Genomic DNA, 22,696 nt, shown 5'->3' with positions numbered 1-22,696 from the left:
CTTGGGTTTGGCAGCCGGGCCAGGACCCCTGCTCCCCGGAGTGGCCTTCAGCCTGACGGCCTCCTCCCCTCTTCAGCACTGCAGTTCCTGACTTCTGGTCAGAGGCGGATTAAGGCGGGTGGAGGCCCCCGACGGGGAAGTAGATATTGGTTGGGCCCCTTAAAAACAAGGAGAGAGCCAGGGAAAAGAAAAACCCGCATTTCCCATATTTTATGCAGCGTAGTAATGAAAGCAAACTTGGTGTCATTAGAGGAAAGTGTCCAGTTGGGGTTTTGCGGGGCCCTTCAGAAGTCGGGGCCCAGGGTGCGCGCCCGCTGCGCCCACCCTTCAATCCGCCTCTGCTTCTGGTAGGGCTGCAGGGCCCCAATTACTTGTTTAGAATTGATATTTTAGAAGAACTCAGAATGATTCATTTAAGATTCATTCCTGTTTAAATCAGCAGTGTGTTACCTTTTCTTGTTGACCTGTATTTCGTCGCATGGCTGTACCACAGTTTGTTTATTCACGTGCCGTGAAAGGTCTGACAAGTGTCAACATTTGTTTTTTATGCCAACTCTTCTAATAGGTAACCACTGGTATCTCCTTGGGGTATGGATTTGTAGCTTCCTAGTGATGAATGAGGATTTTCTTTTCCTATGCTTATTAGCATGCACAGGTTTTCTTTGGGGCAGAATCTTCAGGCGTCTTTCTCACTTAAATGGGCGGTTTTTGTCTTGTTGTTGTTGTTTTAATTGAAAGGTTTTTCACATATTCTGGGCACATATTTATCACAAGTGGGAGCCCTTTAATTTTGTTGTTTTTTGACTTTGCTTTGGCTATTTTGGGCTCCTTGCAATTCCATGTGAATTGGATGACCAGCTTTTCTATTTATGTAAAAAGGGGGATGACATTGTGATTGAAATCGCATCGAATGTGTCCTCATAGTATTGCTATCTCGATCATTTGTCTTCTGACCCATGAACACGGAATACCGTTCTATTTATTTGGACATTTTAAATTGATTTCCTGCATTCTTTATAGTTTTCAATGTACAAGACTTTCATCTCCTTGGTTAAGCTTATTTCCAGTATTTAGTTCTTTGAGATGCCATTGAAATGGAATTGCTCTTTAATTTTCTTCATGGATTGTCACTGTTGGTGTATAGAAACACACAGATTTTTGTATGTTGATCTTATGACCTGCAAATTTGCTCATTTCATTTGCTGTTGCCACAGGTAGATCTGTGGTAGATTCTTTGAAAGATTTTATATATATATATATATATATTATATATCGATATATAGATATAGATATATGGAATCATACCATCAGTGACATAATTTTACTTCTTCCTTTCCGATTTGGATGCCTTTTGTTTCTCTTCCCTGTCTACTTGCTCTGGCTAGAAGTTCAGTGTAGTAATGAATAGCAGTGGTGAAAACAGGAACCTTTGTTTTGTTCCTGATCCTGGTGGGAAAGCTTTCAGCCCTTCAATATTGATTTTGTTGTTTTCTGTGGGGTTTTCATAGGTCACCTTTATTATGTTGAGGAAGTTCCTGTCTGTTCATGGTTTCGTCAGTGTTTTGTTTTGTTTGTGTTTTTTAATCTACTTATGGTTTTCTCACTTTTATTTTTTCAATCATGAAAGAGCATTAGATTTTGTTAAATGCCTTTTCTGTGTCTATTGAGGTGGTCAGTAATTAATTTCATTCCATTAGTGTCTATTGTATGGATTGATTTTCTTATACTGACCTTCTTTGCATTCCTAGGATAAGTCCTGCTTGCTCACGGTATATAAACCTTTGTACATGCTTCAGATTCAGTTTGTTAGTATCTTGTTGAGAAGTTTTTCATCTATGCTCATTAAAATGTATCCTGGCCGTTATAATTTGGGGGGGGGGGCATGTCTTTATCTGGCCTTGGTAGGAAAAAGAACTGGTGATCTCATCGAATGAGTTAGGAAGAGTTCCCTTCTTTTCTGTTTTGGAAGAATTTGAAAGATGTCAAGGTTACTTCTTCTTCAGTGTTTAATAGTGTTCTTCAAGTCTTTTATTCTTTCTTTCTGTTTTTTTCTATCCTCCCTTGATGATTGTTTTATTGCTTTTTAGAGAAAGACAGGAAGGGAGAGAGAGGGAGAAGCATCCATTGGTTGACATTTTGTACGTGCATTGACCAAGAAATGGACCCACAACCTAGGTGTGTGCCTTGACCAGGAATCAAACTCATGACCTTTCAGTTATGGGATGATGCTCCAGCCAACTGAGCCACCGCAGCCAGAGTTCAAGTTTTTTTGTTTTGTTTTGTTTTTTTTGTTTCTTAGTGTAGGTGTTTACTGGCGCACATTATTTCTCACAAGTGCTTTTTCTTCATCCCATTAGTTTAGGTATGCTGTGTCTTAATTTTTTGTGGTCTCTAAGCTCTTCCAGTGTATTTCAAAGAGTTGTTTAAAGTCTTTGACTAGTCTGTTTCCTGAACTTTCTCAGGAATTGTTTCAGTCAGTATATTTATTCCTGAATGGGCCATACTTTTTAAATTTGCTAATGCCTTGTGATTTTCTTCTTGAAAATGGCGTGTCTTACTCTTATGCTGTAACTTTGGAAGTCAGATCTTCCCCTTGTCCAGGGTTTGACTTATTTTTTTGTGATGGTCGAAGGTTATAGTAGTCCATTTTTCAGGGGTTTACTGAACTCTTTTTACAGAGGATGTATTTGTTGCTATGCGTGGTCACTGAAGACTGCTCCTCAGCGTATGTTCGGGTAGTGTTTGGACAGAGATCTCCTTGAATACCAGGAGCCAGAAAATGAGAGAGTAAACTTTTTTTCAGTCTTTGAAGATTGGCTGTTAGGGCTGTCCCTCAGCACTCAGCCGGGTTTGCACTGAGCCCAGGGACCAGCCCAAAGTGAAAGCTTATTTCTTCCAAGGTAATTTTTGAGCAAGCCTCTTCCCCGACGCATGCATGTGGCTTTCTGAATTCCCCAAATATATGGGTGATTTTGAGTGCTCTAATTTCCCAATAAAAGCTCTCTCCCCAATTTCCACCCATAGGCATTTTGCCACCTGTGGTATTATGCCTCCACCAGGATCTTTTGGTCCCGGCAGCTACGGGTTGTTGGCCAGCTTAATGGCTTCCAGCAATGCCCGTAGCTTTTCCAGCCTTCAGGGAGCTCTCAGACAGCTTTAGAACAGACCTGCCTACACGATCATTAGCAAAGAGGTCTTGCTCTGCTTTCTCCAGACCTAAGGACCAGGGTCCCACCCTGGGAACTGGGGGATGCAGTTTTCATGCCCACAGCCAAGCTGGGCAGGCAGCTTTAGAACAGACCTACACGATCATTAGCAAAGAGGTCTTGCTCTGCTTTCTCCAGACCTAAGGACCAGGATCCCGCCCTGGGAACTGGGGGATGCAGTTTCCATGCCCACAGCCAAGCTGGGGAAGGAGTGGCACAAGGGCAAGGAAAACCGCCACGAAGCTTTCCTACCGTTTTCCAGTAGCCTTTTTAAAAATTCATTGTTTGCTTGATTGCTGTGAACCTTCGACCATTTATAAAGTTCTAACAAAATAGAGTTGTTTAAAAACAATTACTGTTTAGTAGAAATGATTTCCATTTTATACTCTTCTTGGAGATTGTTCCTGACAGGCTGCAGAACTGCTGCGTTCTTTATTAAAAGTCTTTAAAGTTCTTTAAAAGTCTCTAAAGACTTTTAAAGTATTAAAAGTCCTAAGCTCATTGTAGACTCTATGGGTGTTATCTCTTTGTTGTGTTTTGCTTTTCTGATTTGTTGGTATGGGAGATGAAAAGGGATAGGTGTTGGAATTCAATATGAAAGAGTCATAATTAATATAACTCTGTTAAGCAACATAATTGATAGGATGAAGTCTTTTATTCAGGCCTGCCTTTGGTCTGTTTATTTTAGTGTAAGTAGGGAATAAAGTGAACTAAATGCCTCAGGTAGTCTACTTTGTCTTGGGTTGCCTAGGAAAGCTTTTGAAATGCACACACTTGGTTTGTAAAGACTTTCATTTATTTTTACAGAGAGACGAAGGGAAGGAGAAAGGGAGAGGAACAACTACCCTTGCCTCTGGAATGCAGTCCCCCGGGTTGCGAGCCAGGCCTTTCCTCGCACCACGGTACCCGGATGCACCGCGCGCCCCCGGGGACCTCCGCCCCGCCCACGGACGCGGCCTCCTGGGCCCGCCACCAGTGCCCCCGACGCCGGGCGCCTGCAGCCGGGCGCCCGCAGCAATGGTACCGGAGCCTCACGCACTCCCGGGGCCGGGCAGGCGGGTGGGCGGGCGCGGGGATGGAGAAAGCCAGCGGGGCAGCGCGAGACCGGGATGGGCGGCCCTGTCGGCCAATGGCAGCCCAGAGCTTCAGCGAGCAAAGCCCTCGGCCAATGGGAGCCAGGGGTGGGGGCAAAGGGCAGGTCACTTGTGTGAGCAAGGAAGGTGGGCCGCGGGGATGGGACCTTCGGGTTGGGTGGGCTGGTGTCGCCGGCGGCAGAGGCAGAGTACTTACAGCTGCGGCGGCGGCTGTGGCGAGGCGGTGTGTGACAGCGGCCGGAGCGGGAGCGGCAGCGACAGCGACGGCGGTGGTTCCAGTGGCGGCGGAGGTAGGAGAGGCCGTCGGAGGGTCGGCGGGAGCGGGAGAGGCGGCGGTGGGACCCGGTGCGGCGGCGGCGGCGATGAGACCCGGCGGGACCCGGCGGCGGCGGCGGCGGCGTTGTGACACGGCTGGGCCCGCGGGGGCGGCGGTGGTATCCCGGTGGCGGCGGTGGGACCCGGGGGGCGGCTGTTGGACCCGGCGGTGGCGGCGGCGGCGACCCGGGGGGCGGCTGTTGGACCCGGCGGTGGCGGCGGCGGCGGCGGTTGTACCCGGCGGGGGCGGAGGTGGGACCCGGCGGCGGCGGCGGTGGGATCCCGGTGGCGGCGGTGAGACCCGTGGGGCGGCGGTGGGACCCGTGGGGCGGCAGTGGGACCCGGCGGCGGCGGCGATGAGACGCGGCGGGACCCGGCGGCGGCGGCGATGAGACCCGGCTGGAGTCGGCGGCGGCGGCGATGTGACACGGCGGGACCCGGCGGCGGCGGCGGCTGTGGGACCCGTCGGGGGCGGCTGTGGGACCCGGTGCGGCGGCGGCGGGACCCGGTGCTACGGCGGTGTGTCCCGGAGGCGGCGGCGGTGGGATCCGGGGGGCGGCGATGAGACCCGGGGGCGGCGGCGATGGGACCCGGGATGCGGCGTTTGGACCCGGCGGCGGCGGCGGTGGCGGTGGGTCCCGGGGGGCGGCTGTGGACCCGGTGGGCGGCGTTGGGACCTGGCGGCGGCGGCGGCGGCGGTTGTACCTGGCCGGGGCGGAGGTGGGACCCGGCGGCGGCGGCGGTGGGATCGGTCGGGACCCGGAGGCGGCGGCGGCGATGAGACCCGGCGGCGGCGGCGTTGGGACACGGGGGCGGCGGTTGGACCCGGCGGCGTTGGCGGTGGGACCTGGGGGGCGGCGGTGGGACCCGGCGGCGGCGTCCATGAGACCCGGCGCGAACGGGAGGCGGCGGCGGCGGCGGTGAGACCCGGCGGGGCCCGGCGGTGGCGGCGGTGGGACCCGGGCGGCGGCGTTTGGACCCGGCGGGGGCGGAGGTGGGACCCGGCGGCGGCGGCGATGAGACTCGTCGCGACCCGGAGGCGGCGGCGGCGATGAGACCCGGCGGGACCCGGGGGCGGCGGCGGCGTCGGTGGGACCCGGGGGACGGCGGTTGGACCCGTCGGCGGCGGCGGCGGCGATGAGACCCGGTGCGGCGGCGGTGGGACCCGTGGGCGACGTTTGGACCCGGCGGCGGTGGCAGTGGGACCTGGGGGGCGGCGGCGGGACCCGGCGGCGGTGGCGGTGGGACCCGGCGGCGGCGGCGATGAGACCCGGGGCGGCGGCGTTGGCGGTGTGACCTGGGGGCCGGCGGTGGGACCCGGCGGCGGCGACGAGGAGACCCGGCGGACACGGCGGCGGTGAGACCCGTCGGGACCCGGAGGCGGCGACGATGAGACCCGGCGTGACACGGCGGCGGTGAGACCCGTCGGGACCCGGAGGCGGCGTCGGCGGCAATGAGACCCGGCGGACACGGCGGCAGCGGCGGCGGTGAGACACGGCGGGACCCGGCGTGGGCGGCGGTGGGATCCCGGTGGCGGTGGTGAGACCCGTGGGGCGGCGGTGGGACCCGTGGGGGCGGCAGTGGGACCCGGCGGCGGCTGCGATGAGATGCGGCGGGACCCGGCGGCGGCGGCGATGAGACCCGGCTGGAGTCGGCGGCGGCGGCGATGTGACACGGCGGGACCCGGCGGCGGCGGCGGCGGCGGCTGTGGGACCCGGCGGGGGCGGCGGTTGGACCCGGTGCGGCGGCGGCGGGACCCGGTGCGGCGGCGGTGTGTCCCGGAGGCGGCGGCGGTGGGATCCGGGGGGCGGCGATGAGACCCGGGGGCGGCGGCGATGGGACCCGGGATGCGGCGTTTGGACCCGGCGGCGGCGGCGGCGGTGGGACCCGGCGGCGGCGGCGGCGATGAGACCCGGCGGGACCCGGGGGCGGCGGCGGCGGTGGGACCCGGGGGACGGCGGTTGGACCCGTCGGCGGAGGCGGCGATGAGACCTGGTGCGGCGGCGTTGGGACCCGTGGGCGACGTTTGGACCCGGCGGCGGTGGCAGTGGGACCTGGGGGGCGGCGGCGGGACCCGGCGGTGGCGGTGGGACCTGGCGGCGGCGACGATGAGACCCGGCGTGACACGGCGGCGGTGAGACCCGTCGGGACCCGGAGGCGGCGTCGGCGGCGATGAGACCCGGCTGGAGTCGGCGGCGGCGGCGATGTGACACGGCGGGACCCGGCGTGGGCGGCGGCGGAGATGAGACCCGGGGCGGCGGCGTTGGGACACGGGGGCGGCGGTTGGACCCGGCGGCGTTGGCGGTGTGACCTGGGGGGCGGCGGCGGGACCCGGCGTGGGCGGCGGTGGGATCCCTGTGGCGGCGGTGAGACCCGTGGGGCGGCGGTGGGACCCGTGGGGCGGCAGTGGGACCCGGCGGCGGCGGCGATGAGACCCGGGCGGCGGCCTTTGTACCCAGCGGGGGCTGCGGTGGGACACGTCGGCGGCGGCGATGAGACCCGGCGGACACGGCGGCGGTGGCACCCGGCGGCGGCGACGATGAGACCCGGCGTGACACGGCGGCGGTGAGACCCGTCGGGACCCGGAGGCGGCGTCGGCGGCAATGAGACCCGGCGGGACCCGGCGGTGGCGGCGATGAGACCCGGCTGGAGGCGGCGGCGGCGGCGATGTGACACGGCGGGACCCGGCGGCGGCGGCGGCTGTGGGACCCGTCGGGGGCGGCGGTTGGACCCGGCGGCGGCGGCGGTGGGACCCGGTGCGGCGGCGGTGGGACCCGGTGCGACGGCGGTGTGTCCCGGAGGCGGCGGCGGTGGGATCCGGGGGGCGGCGATGAGACCCGGGGGCGGCGGCGATGGGACCCGGGATGCGGCGGCGATGAGACCCGGTGCGGCGGCGTTGGGACACGTGGGCGGCGGTTGGACCCGGCGGCGTTGGCGGTGGGACCTGGGGGGCGGCGGCGGCGTCCATGAGACCCGGCGCGAACGGGAGGCGGCGGCGGCGGCGATGAGACCCGGCGGGGCCCGGCGGTGGCGGCGGTGGGACCCGGGCGGCGGAGTTTGGACCCGGCGGCGGCGGCGATGAGACCCGGCGGGACCCGGAGGCGGCGGCGATGAGACCCGGGGGGCGGCGATTGGACCCGTGGGCGACGTTTGGACCCGGCGGCAGTGGCAGTGGGTCCTGGGGGGCGGCTGCGGGACCCGGCGGCGGCGGCGTTGGGACCTGGGGGGCGGCTGCGGGACCCGGAGGCGGCGGCGGTCGGAATCGGGGCGCGGCGTTGGGACCCGGCGACGGCGGCGGGACGGGGGGGGGGGGGGGGCCGGCGGCGGCGGCGGCGGCGGGGGGGCGGCGGGGGGCCGGCGGCGGCGGCGGCCGGGGGGGGGGGGGAGCGGGGTCCGGCGGCGGCGGCGGCGGCGGCGGCGGCGGGGGTGGGGCGGGCGGGGGCCCGGCGGCGGCGGGGGGGGGGGAGGGGCTGGGGCCCGGCGGCGGCGGCGGCGGGGGGGGGGGGGGCGGGGGGCCGGCGGCGGCGGGGGGAGCTGGGGCGGCTTCCGGGGCTGGGACGGCAGCAGGACCCGTGGCGTCGGTGGAAGTGCTATCGGCCACCGCCCCTCCCGCCGCCGCCGCTCCGGGCCTTCCCGCCGATAGCACCTCCGCCGCCGTCCCCACTTCTGTCCAAGACTCCGCCGCTGATCCGACAGGCGTGGCCACCGACCCTGCACCTGCCGCCCCCGGCTCTCCGACGTCCTCTCCTACCTCCTCTGCCACTGGGACCGCCGCCGCCGCTACCACTCCAGCCGCTGCCACGCACCGCTCCTGCCGGACCCGATCCCGCTACCGCCAGCAGAGGTAGGAGAGGCCGTCGGAGAGCCGTCGGAGAGCCCGGGGCGGCCGGTGCAGGGTCGGTGGCCCCGCCTGTCGGATCAGCGGCGGAGTCTTGGACAGAAGCCACGTTCGCATGCGCCTGCCCGTGCCCCAGCCGGAGACGGAGAAACTGCAAGCAAAGTAATACACACCGACGGGAGCAGAAGACCTCAGCCGGTCAGAAGGATTGAAGTACTTTGTGATGCTTCTATGATCTTAGCAAACTTTTATGCCACCGAGTGGAACCTGCTTCATTGCCCTAGGAGTCTTGTATAGTCCCGATAATGAGTGAGACATCCTTTGACCTGAGTGATTAGATGCCTCTAGAATCTGTAAATATGACATACATGACTGCATTTTCCCGAAGGTGGTGGCACCGGCTGTAAGTGATGATGGAGGAAGCAGCGATGGGCCCAGTTCATCACAGGAAATAGTGTGGGGTAGGCCAGGGGAGGGAGAGCGAGGGCTGGGTGCAGGTGGGCCAGGCTGGGGATCATGGGGAACATCTGGAATGCAGCCCGCCTGGGGACTGAACCTGACCGTGAATCGAACGGATGACCTTTCACTTTGCGGGACGATGCCCAGCCGACTCGCCGCACCGGTTCGTCAGGGCTGCGCAAACTCATTTCAAGACAAAAAGTAAAACAATAAACACAACAAATAACATCCAAAAAAAGTAAGTTCCTTTTTTTTATAATCTTTAGAATGTCGCCTTTTTCTGCCTTTTTAATTTATGTTGTATATATCAAGTATGATTTTTTACTGCTATACCATCTGATGGCTTTTCTGTTTTTCTGTAATTATTCAATGCAAAATACGCAGCCAATGTTCCACGAGAGCTGGAGCTGGATGGGTGTGCTCTTTGTGCACTGCAAGAAGGTCGTGTCGGTTCTCATGTAAAGCACTTGAAACTGACATCAATGCCTGTGAAGTGAAGACGGGCATGCTATGGGGACATTTCATCCTTGTTCCCTCTGGCTTGAAAGTTCTGGTGTTTCTGAAGTCAATGGCCTGATGAAGGCAAGTTGGCTATTTCAACCCAATATTCTGCCCTGTGCTTTCAAAACTTTGACACAAATCTGTCCGTGTCATGGGTCACGTATACTTCTTTATACTCCTAGCTCTTGGCTCAGTGCTCCTAGTTCACATAGGTTCATGTACACATAGTTTTTCTTAGATAGCTTTAATGATGCCGTTTTCTGAGGAGAGAATTCTGGTCAGTCTTTTCCTATTTCTTTGCCATTGCCGTTGGCAAGTACCCAAAATGCTAGATCGGGGGATTCGAAAAACAGTTAAAAAGATGTGATCACAGGTGGCTTCCCGCCCCCCCCCCCCGGGCCTTCTTCTGCTTTGTGCTTTTCTGGAATTTTTACAGTGAATTTCTTTTGTAAATGAAAAAATAAATTTCTCCCCATTGGAATACATTACATTCAGTCTCAATAAATGCAAAGGAGATACCAATGATATTTCACATTGTTTTTCCTCAAAGCACTGAACAAATAAAAAATAGACTTAAAATACAGCCATTTCCAAATTATTACATCTTTATATACTTCATTCCTAAGGGGACTGTTTTGTTTGGATCCGAGGGATTATAGTGCTTTGTTGTCTACATGTGTACATACACTTTTTTTATTTCTTTTTTTATTATAACTGAAAATTTGAAGTTTAGTTTGTTTTCATGCATTGCTTTCTCTTTTGATTTTTATTATTTGGTTCGCATCTAGACTGCAAACAAAATAATACGTACCATCCGGAGTAGGAGGCCTCAGCTGTTCAGAAGTATTAAGGCCCTTTGTGATGCTTCTATGATCTTAGCAAACTTTGATGCCACTCAGTGGAAGACTCAGAGTGGTATGTATCTAAAGAATGAGTGTTCACTTCTGGCTATGTTACTTTCTGTGGGGATATGTTAATTTTGGAATCCATATGTTAATCTCTCTAAGATCACTAGCAGTACAGTAATTACAGATATGAAGGTCCTGATGATCACAATTCACACATGATGGAAAACTTAATTTTTATCTAATAGCTTCAACCCCGTCCACTTTTCCACTTGATATCCTTTGGTGCGACTGATAATAAATGACTGCACTGACTTCATTATTTGATTTCTCTGGGTAATCGTCTGTTGCAGAGAATTGTAGAGAAGCAAGTCCTTTAACTGAGTAGCTGAGAGTTTTTAGGGTCAAAAGTGTTTTAGAATGGTGTTAGTTACTCACTGTCAGAGAAGGAAAACTCTGACTCCAAAAAACCTCCGCTGCCTTGCGGCATACCTCTTCAGGGGAAAGGCTAAGGGAGTAAACCCCGACAGAAAATCCGGAGCCGGAGTCCCTAAGGCGGTTTGACGTTGTAGTCAACACCGGCAACTCCTGCGGCGCACCTGAACCCAAGCTGTATCGACTCCGTCTTTCCCTTGGACCCTTCAGCTGCGAAGAGAGGGGGGGTCTGCTGCATGGGCAACAGCAGACCCTCCATATTACCCTGCCCAGGCTCTGTAGCTTCAGCATCATCACAAGATGTCGATTCAACACGGGAGGAGACAGATACCATGTCACTCCCGAGTCGGACTGCACTGCCATTCTCGGCGGTGCAGATAGACTCTTAAGAAGCTACACCATCGTCTCTCGAGACGGACGGCTGCCGACGGACGACTCACTGTGCCCTTGGAGTGAAAAGTGAAAAGGCTTCCATTTCCTCCATAGAATGCCTTGCCCGTAATCCATCCCTCTTCTTGCTGGGTCTGTACGATGGCTATAAGCTGCTGTAGTTTTTGGTTATATGCCCTCACTTATCAGTATCTTTCTCCCCATGCTTTAATAATGATATTGCTTTTTCTGTTCAGAATCAGAGCTTCCCCTTTAAATCCTTACTACTTTGAGATAAGAATGAGACTTCTCGTTGTGTTCCTCTAAGCAAACAAAAAGTATCATCAAGCCCTTTATTTCCTTTTAAATAGTAATGTGGCAGGAGTATATTATGTCATTATCTAATGTAATTTTTTTTTTTAAGCATGTAATTACCTTACGGTGCTCAGCCCGGCCCTCAGATGGAATGCGGCCACCGAGCAGGGGCAGGTCACCTGCAGACGCGCCGTGAGCCGTGCTGACCATCGCCTGCTCTGACCCTGAGCTGCGTCGGGTCCTGAGCCCCGGGGTCTTCGTTTCTAAGCCAGGGCCTGAGCCACGGAGCAGCGGCAGGTCGGGGGTGTGGCATCTGCTGAATGGGGCTGTAGTTCAGTGCTAGTCCTCCGTTTTTGGTTGTCACTGAAACCTCTGTATTTTAAATACAAAAGACATAAGTAGTCTAAGTTTGAGTTTGAAATGAGAGGTGCGGCAGGGCATGGCTTTCTCAGGTACAGTGAGAGCAGTCAGCCATGCCGTCTGTGCTCTGAGCTGAGCAGAGAAGGAGGCGAGGCCAATAGACTCAAACTCTCGATGAGCCTGAAGACTGTTTAATAAGTGTGCGGGAGAAGAGGTTTGATTAGAATGTGGAACTTAAGATTTCTAAGCAGGTGTAGTTTTCGGAAATTAGAAACTATACAGTATAATCCGCATAAATGGTTTACTGAAAGAGAGTAAAATGGAATTACCTTGGAAAGAGATGAAGGATATTATGAATATAAAATGACTTTATATATCGGTCCTCTGCATTTTAAATTCTACCTGCAACTACTTCATTTTTGAAATCACCTTTTAATCAAGATTTCTCTAATTCTGTCCAGAAGTAGTTCATGTGTGTTTTATTGGAGGTGGACCTTCTAAACAGTGGTAGGGATGAGGAAGTCAGGCAGAGCAGAAAGAGAATAAACTAGTGTGCGCTGTAGTACTGAGGGGATCGGGCGACGAGTCATTTGGTGCCTCTGCAAAGTTTATGTGCCAGTTGGGAAGAAAGTCAGTTAGCTGTGGAGCCTCCGAACCTCACTGTAATTTTCACTTAGAAGTTGCTTTTGAACCAGGTGAACTCCTTCTTGCTCCCGGAACAGTCCTTTTAGACTCGCCAGAGATATCGTGGATGGGATGGGCATTACTGGTGTTGAAGGCATCTTCGGAAGGTAAGTGATGGAACGTAAGGTAAAGACGATGATTTTTGACGCCACGATTATTTGGATAGTCGATTTCTATAGGTTATAGAATTCATTGCTAGAATTACATCTCAGTGCTTTGCCAGTACTAAGGGCCAGACCCTGGGTGAAAATCATTATCATTTCCCCTTCTTTCAGATAACTTGGGACCTCTTCCAGTATATCCTATGGACTGTCTTTCCCAACTTCTTCCGGAAGCCTCCCACCTTTGCCTTTAATACCTCTGTTCTAGCTAACTCTTCTTTTTTACTGCTGAAACTCCTATCGGGCGCTCACAGTCGGGCTCATATGCCTTCCCAAAGGAGCTTACGGTCCACCTCGAATGTCTGCTACAAGAAATGTGCAGTTCCCTGTAGCTTTCCCACCACAGGTCTCTATACTCAGCTTTTAATGGGGCAGAGTCTAGTCAAAGTAAACTAATAATTACCATCATGAGTGACTGAAAGAAATATGTTGTACTATTGTATCATTATATTTGCAGATATTTTAATTAATGTATAGTTGACATAGCATCTTACATTACTTTCAGGTGCTGGGCGACGTAAGGATCCGACATTTACATACCGTACTAGATTGACCATCATCTAGTGGCAAGTAGCTCCTGCTCTAACCTAGTAGTCGGGATGTCCCCTGCTCCTGCTGCTGCCAGCCGGCGCGGCTCCAGCCCTCGTATTCGGCCAGACAAGACCTTGCAAATCCCTGATCCCGGCCAAGCGAGCCGGCCTTCCTTTTGGAACTTCAGCTTTCACCGCGCCCTACAGTCCAGCCCCAAAAGGCGCACAGCGCCGGGACTGAGACACCCCGCCCCAGCTTAGTCGGCCTCTCTTCCCGCGTTGTCTTCTCTCAGCCGCTTCTGTTCTAACAGGTAAGACTGCGGTATGTTTTTTAAATCACTTCCTTCTTGATTTTAGAGTTTGCATATGTGATTCCTAACACACATCCTTGGGTTGGAAATACTTTGCGTTGTTTCTCTACTCCAACCCAAGAAGACCATAGAGTCTCTTTATAATTGAGGCCTTCATTCCTTTTCATTAGTTGATTAGTAAAAGAGTCCTTCCTTTGGCGGTGAAACTGGTTTGGATCTCTGAAATCTAAAGCCATGTCACTGCTGAACTTGAAATCACATAGGGGCCCTGAACTTGTGGACAAACCACTTATATTCACAGTCGGTCCCGCCACACTTTTTAATGGGCCTGGAGGACGCTCAGAACCGCATAAACAGACACCAGATTTGGTACTGCTGATTCAGCGCATTAAACATGTAATGCTAAATACATTGTCCAGTCTCAGCCCGAAGACCTGCTGGGAAACGCAGTAAAGCCATCAGTAAAAAAAGCGTTCTTAACTTTATAATGCTGGAGTATCCTGCAACGTCCCTCATACCTAGAATTGAGTCTTCAGTTTTTATTAAGACCTGTGTGGTAAGCACTTGCTAAGATACGTTTTAAAAAATGTTGGTGCTTATAAACAGCAGAGGCAGTTAGCTGTTCTGAATTGTCAAGGTCATCCATCCCTCACGACCTCCCTTACTAAAATTTGTGATGTCAAGCCACTTGCTCTGGCCATACCAGTTATTTTGGTATTAAAATGTTTCTCCATGTATAACTTAAGATGCCAACCACAGCACTAGATCTTGTGTTTTGAGGAGCTTTCAATAAGTTAGACCTTTTTCTCTTCACTCAAAGTTGGAACTAATTGAGGGGGAAAAAAAGAGAGGGGAAAAAAAAACCCCACAGAAGAGCCTTGGGAATGGGAATAGGATAGAGATCAAAATGTCAGGTTGCTGCTATTAAAGCTCTTGGAGAACAAGACTCAGGAGTGAGGTCAGCAGGGTTGCCAGTGCTGTCACACTCGTAGCCTGGCCTAGCGTCGTGCGTGAGAATTGGGCCTGCAATGTAAACGCCCTCACCCAGCACAGGGAGAGAGGAGAAAGAAAGTGACTGGCGCTTATCTCCTTTTAATAGATCAGTTTCACCACATGAGGAAACACGAGTGGAGGGATGTCACTGCCCCGAACAGTGGCCCGGGAAGGAATTCATTCAGAATGGGGTGAGAAGCCCGGAGCCCCGTACACTGTAGGTCCCCCCACAAAGAAACAAGAAGCCTGTGCGCGCAGTGAGTGTGTCCCTCCCCCAGTCACCTACCACGTGCCTGGCCTCTGCTAGTTTTATAACACTGTTCCTGCTGTTGCTAAATACGCCATCAAGGTGCATTTTGTTCTTCTAACACGTATGTTCTCCTTTCTAGGTCCTCCCGTATGCTCCTCTGTGTGACTGGACCATGAACCCTTCGAAAGCTTTGTATTCACAGCAGGGGCTGGGGATGAAACTGAGCTCCACTTCACTCTGCATGCGGACGACCAGGAACGCAAACAGTCTCCGGTGAGCAGTGTTTTAGGAAGAGCGGTCAGTTGTTCAGATTTTCCTATTCCCGAGGCCCTTTGAAGTGATCTGCCTCATTAATGCCTTTGTGTTCTTGTCATTAGTGAAATTGGCCAGAGTTTCAACAAAGTTCCTGAGGATCTCTTGATGAGAATACAAGAGAAGCTCAAAGGAGTGGAGGAAGGAGCTGTGCTCAGTGTGGGTGGACGAGCCAGTTTACTCCTACAAGAGGCCATGGACCCCCAAGACCTCCGCCGACCTTTCCCAGGGTGGAAAACTTGCGTGTGATATTCAGCATATGAATCACTCTTGAATTCAAGCTTTGGAAATTATACACTGGCCTTATCTCGAACCCACGCACATAACGTTGAATATATAGTATTACTCCTTAACTAAGCAACCTAGCTACTGTGTTTTTTTAAAAAAATGTGAACTTCTCACTTGGGTCACTTAGACATGCTTTGAGGGTCGCAAGGAACATCTCTTCTTGCGCCCTTCAGACATAATTGTCATTCATGCTCCGTTTCTTGGCTAAACAGCTATTTGTTTTTCTTCTCAAGTACACGCTGTATCATTTTCAGTAGAATCTCTAACTTGACGCTTCAGCTGAAACAGAGGCGGCAGGAAAGCAAGAGCGTCACTGGCAGCTTTTCCTCCAGGATGAGTACAGCAAATGTCCTGCTGGTTTTGAGGTGGCCTTTCCTTACAACCTGCTTCCCCGATTTTACGTGTGAATGAAAGATATTCAATATTCGTATGTAAAAGGAAGAAAGCCCCTTCAAAATAGTAACCACCTCTATATAGCATGGTCAAACTACCTTAAAAATAAGCAATGTTGAAAACAAGTTAGTGTTTAAGAAGTATTTTTGGATTTTCAATAGCAAAATCATGCAAGGTTACTGGATAAAGAGTTGTTATATTGTGGAGAACACATTTCAGAGACACAGATATAGTATGGTTACTAGTTTTAAAAAATGTATCTTGGACCTACTCATTCTTTTCTCTTTATCTTTGAAGCTCTCTGTGTTTCCTATTACTTCTCTTTGGGTGATGCCTTTTTCTCTGTTTTCTAGTTCATGAATTAGCTTGTCAGCTGTTCATATAACCTCCTAAAATTATTCATTGGGTTGCTGTTAATTTCTAGCTGCGTATCATTCTTCAGATCTGCCTGTTGTTTCAGGGTGCCTAGTTGGTTTTCTTAACTTTTCAGTTCCTTTTACGTCAGTGGTCACTTTATACATGCTCATTTTATAGTGTCCCTAATGGTTCTATTAAAACAATTTCCTGTTGTCTGTATGTGTTGGTTCTCATATCTGGTAGACTGTTTACGCAGGTATTTTGTAGTTTTGAAAGAGGAGCTCATTTTCAGCAGGGCTTTCTCTGTACTACTCTTGAGTGACGTGTGAAGAATAGTGCCTTCTGGATAAGTTTCGTGTCTCTTTACGTCCTATTCCCAGGGCTGTTACCGACAAAGGACCGCTATTATTTTAATTTCTCAGCTTCAGAGTTTCCAGACCTCGAGGAATGTGAAGGCCCCCCCAGGCCAGGACAGACACTTTTCCTCTTCACCTGCCTGTCCTAGTGGCAGAGTGTTCTCTTGACTTCCCTTTCACTGAGGGGTCATCCGCGATTTGCCTCCTGTTTATGGAGGGCTTCGGGGGAGGGGCATTTAATTCCTACCTGCTGCCTTTTGCAAGGCCTAGGTTACATGTGTTCCCTTATAGCTTGTTCAAGCTGAAACCCACAGGTTGGTGATGAGATGGGCAAATTGTGCCAGGCCAGGTAGGAGAGCCAGAAAGTCAGCTCACAGCTTATGTGTTTACTTTTCAGTTTCCTTCCATTTTGGCCCTCAGGATGTCCCCTTACTTTCTTGTAAGTTCTCCTCTTCATGTAATAGATTGTTTCTTACATCTTCTTCAGCATTTCTGTGTTTTGTTGCAGAGGAAGAGTTGAGCTATCGAGTTTGCTCCACAGCTAGAAATGGGACACTTTCCTGTATCCATACTGTCATCAGATAACAAGTAAAACTACTGACTTACCTATTGGTGAATAGAATTCCTCTTCCACCCTTAGGAAGGTGTTCGTTTCTGCTGCAGAGATTAAGAAACGGGTGGTTGAACTTTCCTCGTATTGTTTAGGTAACCAGTTTATGTAAATAGTTGTTTCTCTTTTGAAGGGTTAGCGTTTCTGTCTCTTGCCAATAGCAAGCACTCACTCAGCTCTTAGCTCCCCATCTTCCTCCCCCCCTCAAACAATCTCTAGCACTTTGTAGACTATAAATTTCTTGGTTTGGTTTCTGGAGCGCTGTTCTTAATATTATTTTTCCTTTCCACTTGCAAACTCATCTCGGTGTATCTTCTTCTTCTAGGCTGACTTCACTGGTCATAAAACTACCATTATATACCAAAGATTAGTAAATCAAAGGAATGTATGCAATTTCGAATGTCTTTAGTTAAGAAAGCCTTGAAATCTTCATGAATGAATAAAAAGTGATCAGTTAGATGATAGTATAGGTAAATGAATTTGTAACTAATTCTTGCTAATAAATGTATCCAAAGAGCTTTGAATAACATCGTGAACTGACTCTTCAGCCTTTAATAGTGTACCATGAGGCTTCTGTCCTGTTCAAATATTCTTACTAATGGCTTTGAAAAGTTTACCCAATATACAGATAACAGAAGTAGGGGAATTATAGGTAAGGAAATTAGAATTCTAAAAGATTTTGACAAGCTGGAACACTGTCTAGAAATAAATAGCACAGGAATTTACCGAGAACAGATGAGCAGTGCTTAGGTTTATAAAACATTAGTTACAGAATATCTGTTGTATGCTGAGTACCTGATGTGCGTTAATATGCAGCATCTTTTGCAAGATTAGCAGCGTTATTTCAGTTTACACCTGGGGAAAGTAAAACTTGGAAAACTAAAGTAAGGATATTAAGGCCACAATGTAGTAAATCGATCATACAAGTCCATGGAGTATCCCTAACTTGAAAAGCTAAAAATGTAGATATGGGCTAAAGCAAATAATCGCAAAGAGAAAAACCTTTGGACTTGTTAAAGACTTAAGTAAGCTAGGTTTAAAAAATGTAAAACCTGTTATACTGGCTTGAAATAATAGAGATATGTGGCGTTTGGAATATTTTAATTGCACCTTAATGAAGTGATGTGTTTTGTAGTGATGTCTTTTAAGTACTATTGAATGTATTTCTTTACTATTCTGTGACCTGTTTTTGAATAAATATTTCTAAAACAAACATATGCTAAGACTCATTCACGTTATTCAAGTGTGTGCGTGTTCTGTGTGCCAGGCACGGTGCTGATTCCCAGGGCAACAGCAGTGAAGCGGGGCAGGCACAGGCAGCCCTTACGCGGCTCCGTCTGGGTCAGACCTGCAACTCAGCGTGCCGTGTGAGCTGGGAAGCCTGCTACTCAGAACCGGCCCGGTGCGCTGCGTCTCGGACAGTCTGAACTGTCTGCTCGTTTTCCTTAACTGTCCCACGACAGAAAGGCAAATGAATGTTCTTTGGACCTAGAGAGTGACCTAGTTGACATTTCCAGTGTCTAAAAGATATGTGTTGGAATGTGACAGATACAAAGATCCCGTCATCTCAGATGTGAAGTTTGTATGCCGCACGTTCCTTTTTTCTTTTTCCCTTTTGTTCCTTTTTTCAGGAAAATTGAATTTATTGGGATGACATTGGTTAATGAAACCGTACAGGTTTCAAGTGCACAGCTCCATAATACCTCATCTGCACTGCCTGTTCTGTGCTCACCACCGGAAGTCAGGACTCCTCTCACCCCCGTGGGTCCCCTCTTGCCCTTCTCCGCCTCCCCACCCCCCCTTCCCTCCGGCATCACCATTCTGTTGTCTGTGCCCTTCTGTTTGTTTGTTCTTGCTTAATTAATCCCTTCTCCTTTTGAACCCAGCCTCCCAACCTGCCTCCTTCCTGAGAGTTCTGTCCGTTCTCTGTATCTATGAGTCTGTTTCTATTTCGTTTACTTTGTTCATTAGAGTCCACATATCAGTGGCATCATACGGTATTTGTCTTTAATGACTGGCTTATTTCACTCAGCATAATGCTCTCCAGGTCCATCCATGCTGTCACAATAGGAAAGATTTCCTTTTTTTCCCCGTTTCTCTCTCTCCCCCCCCCCTTCCGTTCTGTTTAAAATCAGTAAACATATGCTTGGGTGAGAATTTTTAAAAAAATGAAACCATGAGGAGTGTTATCTCCCTCCCCTTCACGGAGTCAACTCCTCTTGCTCTACAGTTCCCAGCTCAAGGATTTCTTTCTCTGGGTGGCCTTCTTCTCTAGGTCTTGACTGCCCTCCTTCAGAGCTTGTGTCTCCATCCATAATACACATTTACAAGTGTGGTTACCATACAAGAAGAGGGATAGTGTACTAAAATAATGAGTGAATTTTTAATGGAATTATCATGCACACGTGGGTCAATGTGCAGAACAGAGTTTTCCAGCTGTAAGGAATGAACAGTACTGTAACCCATTATTCATTCAACAAATATTTTTTAGCCTCTTGATGTAATAAGCATTGAAGTGGGGGAGGCAGATCATAAATGAAGAGGATATGCTTGCTATGATATTACGTGATCTAAAATAAGTAGCAATTAGTTAAAGCAAAGAGGATACAGCAGGGAGAGGGTGGGTATGAAAGAGTTACTTTTTCTGTGGCTTCAGTAAGGCTTCCCTGAGCAGATGACATTCGGAGGCCAGGAGAGGATCTGGTGGAAGAGCTTCCTGGGCGGGGTAGGAAGGCAAAGGCCTGGAGATGGAAGGATCCAGCATAGCTGAAAGACAGCTAAGGGGCTGGTGTGACGGGAGCATCGTGGGCCAGGAGGAGAGCAGTCACATGCGATAGGAGAGAGGCAGCCAGAGGACCGATTTGTAAGGCCTTGAAAGTACTTGGACTGGTTAAACTGGCCAGTCGTCCTGGTGTGTACTCAAGAGCCCTTTACCTCTCCCTGATTTCCTCAGGGTTTTGGGTTTTTTTTTAATATTTTATTTCTTTATTTTTAGAGAGAGGGGGAGGAAGGGAGAAAGAGAGTGAGAGAAATATCAATGTGTGGTTGCCTGTCACATGCCCCCAACTGGGAACCTGGCCCCCAACTCAGGCATGTACCCTGACTGGGAATCGAACTGGTGACCCTTTGGTTCGCAGGCCAGCACTGAAACCCCTGCGCCACACCAGCCAGGGCCTCCTCAAGGTTTTTAGAGGCAATGTCCCAAACAGTAGCATGAGTGAGCCGCCCCACTCTCCTTTCCACACCTGATTTATGTTCACCTGAATCCCGACCTAAGCAAAGCTTCTCTGGGTAAGTGTATTTTTGCATTGAGGTACCTTATTGCAATAAGTATGGAACAAGAGGGATGTGTAGGGTACAGTGATTGCAACGGAACCTTTTTCCTTTAGCCCTGTCCCCATGCAATGGTGTCCTACAAGACCCGTTATTCCCCCGGTCCCGGACGAAACTCCAAGGAGAACCTATAGACACTCATTCTCACATCAGGATGGAAAAAAAGTGCAAAGAACTGATGTCAAAGAACGTGAGGTCCACAAGGATCACGTCAGTCATCTTTGAAATCCACCTGTATTACATCTAGAAGAGGGATGTCCAGCCTGGGCTACTTCAAAAGTCTACTGTGACTGTCAAGCAAGGAGACTTGTCTCATATTTCCTTTGAGATGCTGAGAGCAGGGTTGGGGTACAGAACAGCCCCAAACACAAGGTGGTGAAGGGAGACTGCGAGCTGCACCTTGGGAAGAGTCCACCACGCTTGCGTCCTGGCTTATGTGTTCTTCCAATTTTCAAATGATTCTAAACAAACCCAAATTTATATTTCTATATTTAGCAGCCCCCAGTTTGATTCTGATCCTGTCTGGAGACTGACTGCATGGCCTTCTGCCAGTGATTAAATTAGTCTGTGGGATATCTATTGCTCAGAGCTAACCAATGGTCATGTGATATTTTTAGCAGCTGCAATATAATGTTAGTAAAATTGTGCATTTTTATGACTTTTTAAAGTAACCCCTAATACAGTTTAAAAGTTGTGCCCCTTATTAACCCCACAGGGGCCACAGATCTCTGCAAACAAGAGAGAAACAGAGTGGGTTCTTCATTATGAGGCGGGCAAGAGCAGAGTGCATCCGGGTAGGAAGCCCCCCCACCGCTCCACCAAAACACTGCTCTCAGGCCATGCGGAGCAGTGGGCTCTCTCCCTGACTAGCCACTTCCTTTGCCACGCCAGAAGAAAACGATGAGCAGAAAGTGGGGGATGTGGGGGAGAGCCCTCTAAATCAGCCGTGCCCGTGTGCCCTGAAAGACCCACTTACTGCACTGAAGGCCTCCTCATCGGCCCCCAGCCCCACCCCTGCTGGACCCGTCGCCTCGCTTGGCACACACTCGCCCCCAGGCCTTCCCGCACACAGTCCCTTCTGCCTGGACGCTCTCGTCCCACCCCCGCCTGCCAAGCCATCCCGCAGGCTCACCACCACAGTCTCCAGGAAGGCCTCTCGCTTGTTTCAGGCAGAAGCCGTCTCTCTCTGGTCTCCATGTTATTTCGGAAAAGATAGAAAACTAGTCTCTCTTGAAGTGAACACAAAGGTCCTCCAAGGCAAGCAAGTCTGAGAGACCATCGCAGCCGAGAGGAAACCAGGGGGACACGGCAGCTCAGTGTCCCGCGGGGGCCGGGGTGGGGCCTGGGGCAGAAGCAGGAGTCACATAAGGACAAGGTTTGCAGTTTCCCTCCTGGTGAGAGTCAGCGTTGGTTCATGAATTGCACCAAATGGGCCACGCAGCGTGAGGCGGTATGGAGGGGAGACTGGGTGCAAGGGACACGGGGATCCTCCGTGTTGTCTTTACAACTTTCCTGTAAATCTAAAACTGCTCTGCATGAAAGAGTTATTGAAAACACAGGAACAGGAAGGACCTCCACAGTCAAAGCCGATGAGAATGAGGTGGACAGACGGTCGTTGCCAACCACGTCTGCCTCAGGAGAGGGAGCAGAGGGACCCGGAGCCCAGGGGCAAACCCCCCTGTCCGCTTCATTCCCCAGACCCGATCTGCGCAAACACGTGGAAATGAAGACTTAACATTTGCCACTGAGACCTCAAAAATGTGCAAAACTACACAAGCGGTGTGCAGTATTTGGAAGAGGAAATAAAATGTCACCTGATACAAAAATAATTGCTTTTTTTTTTTATTTGGAAAGTCATATGCTGATATCTATTAAATTGAAAAATACATACAGCCTTTGACAACGCGGGTTCACCCGAGAGCTCAGCCTTCAGGAGCGAGCAGCGGCAGAAACCCGGGAGGAGCGAGCAGGCGCCGGCGGGATCGATCGCGGTCCAGGCAGACGCTGTGACCGTATCGCGGTTCCGTCAAAGGACGGGAGCTTCGGACTTAGCGGATGTCTCTGGATTCCTGTCAGCGAGAAAAGCAAGTCCTAGAGGGAAAAATGGGGAGAGAGACTCATTAATGAGTTTCCTTCTGAGGTGATGAAAACTTCTAGAATTAGATAGTGATGGTGGTTGTACAACATTGTGAGTGAGCTAAAATCACTGCATTGTACATTTTAAATGGTTAAAATGATGAGTGCTATGTTATAGTATTTACCACAATAAAAAAGAACACCTACTAAATCCTATAGATGTGTGCATTTTCAGAGTGCTGCTCTAAGGACCCTCCTCACTCGAGGAGACCCTTGCTATGACGAGTGAGCTGTGGGAGGAGGAA

At 51.3% G+C, this 22,696-nt stretch overlaps 1 long non-coding RNA gene across 1 annotated transcript; it reads left to right on the top strand.

Moving 5' to 3' along the window:
• Positions 1–8,953: 8,953 nt before the first annotated feature.
• LOC149994779 (uncharacterized) lies at positions 8,954–10,377 on the top strand. Its single transcript, XR_016507816.1, has 3 exons — positions 8,954–9,150; positions 9,297–9,494; positions 10,202–10,377. It is a non-coding gene; the product is annotated as an uncharacterized LOC149994779 (long non-coding RNA).
• The last annotated feature ends 12,319 nt before the right edge of the window (positions 10,378–22,696 follow it).

Source organism: Furipterus horrens, unplaced genomic scaffold (assembly GCF_987537825.1).
Source record: "Furipterus horrens unplaced genomic scaffold, mFurHor1.1.pri manual_scaffold_13, whole genome shotgun sequence".
NCBI lineage: Eukaryota > Metazoa > Chordata > Mammalia > Chiroptera > Furipteridae > Furipterus > Furipterus horrens.
The sequence above is the reverse complement of the archived record's forward strand: the minus strand, read 5'-3'. Positions and strand labels throughout refer to the sequence as shown.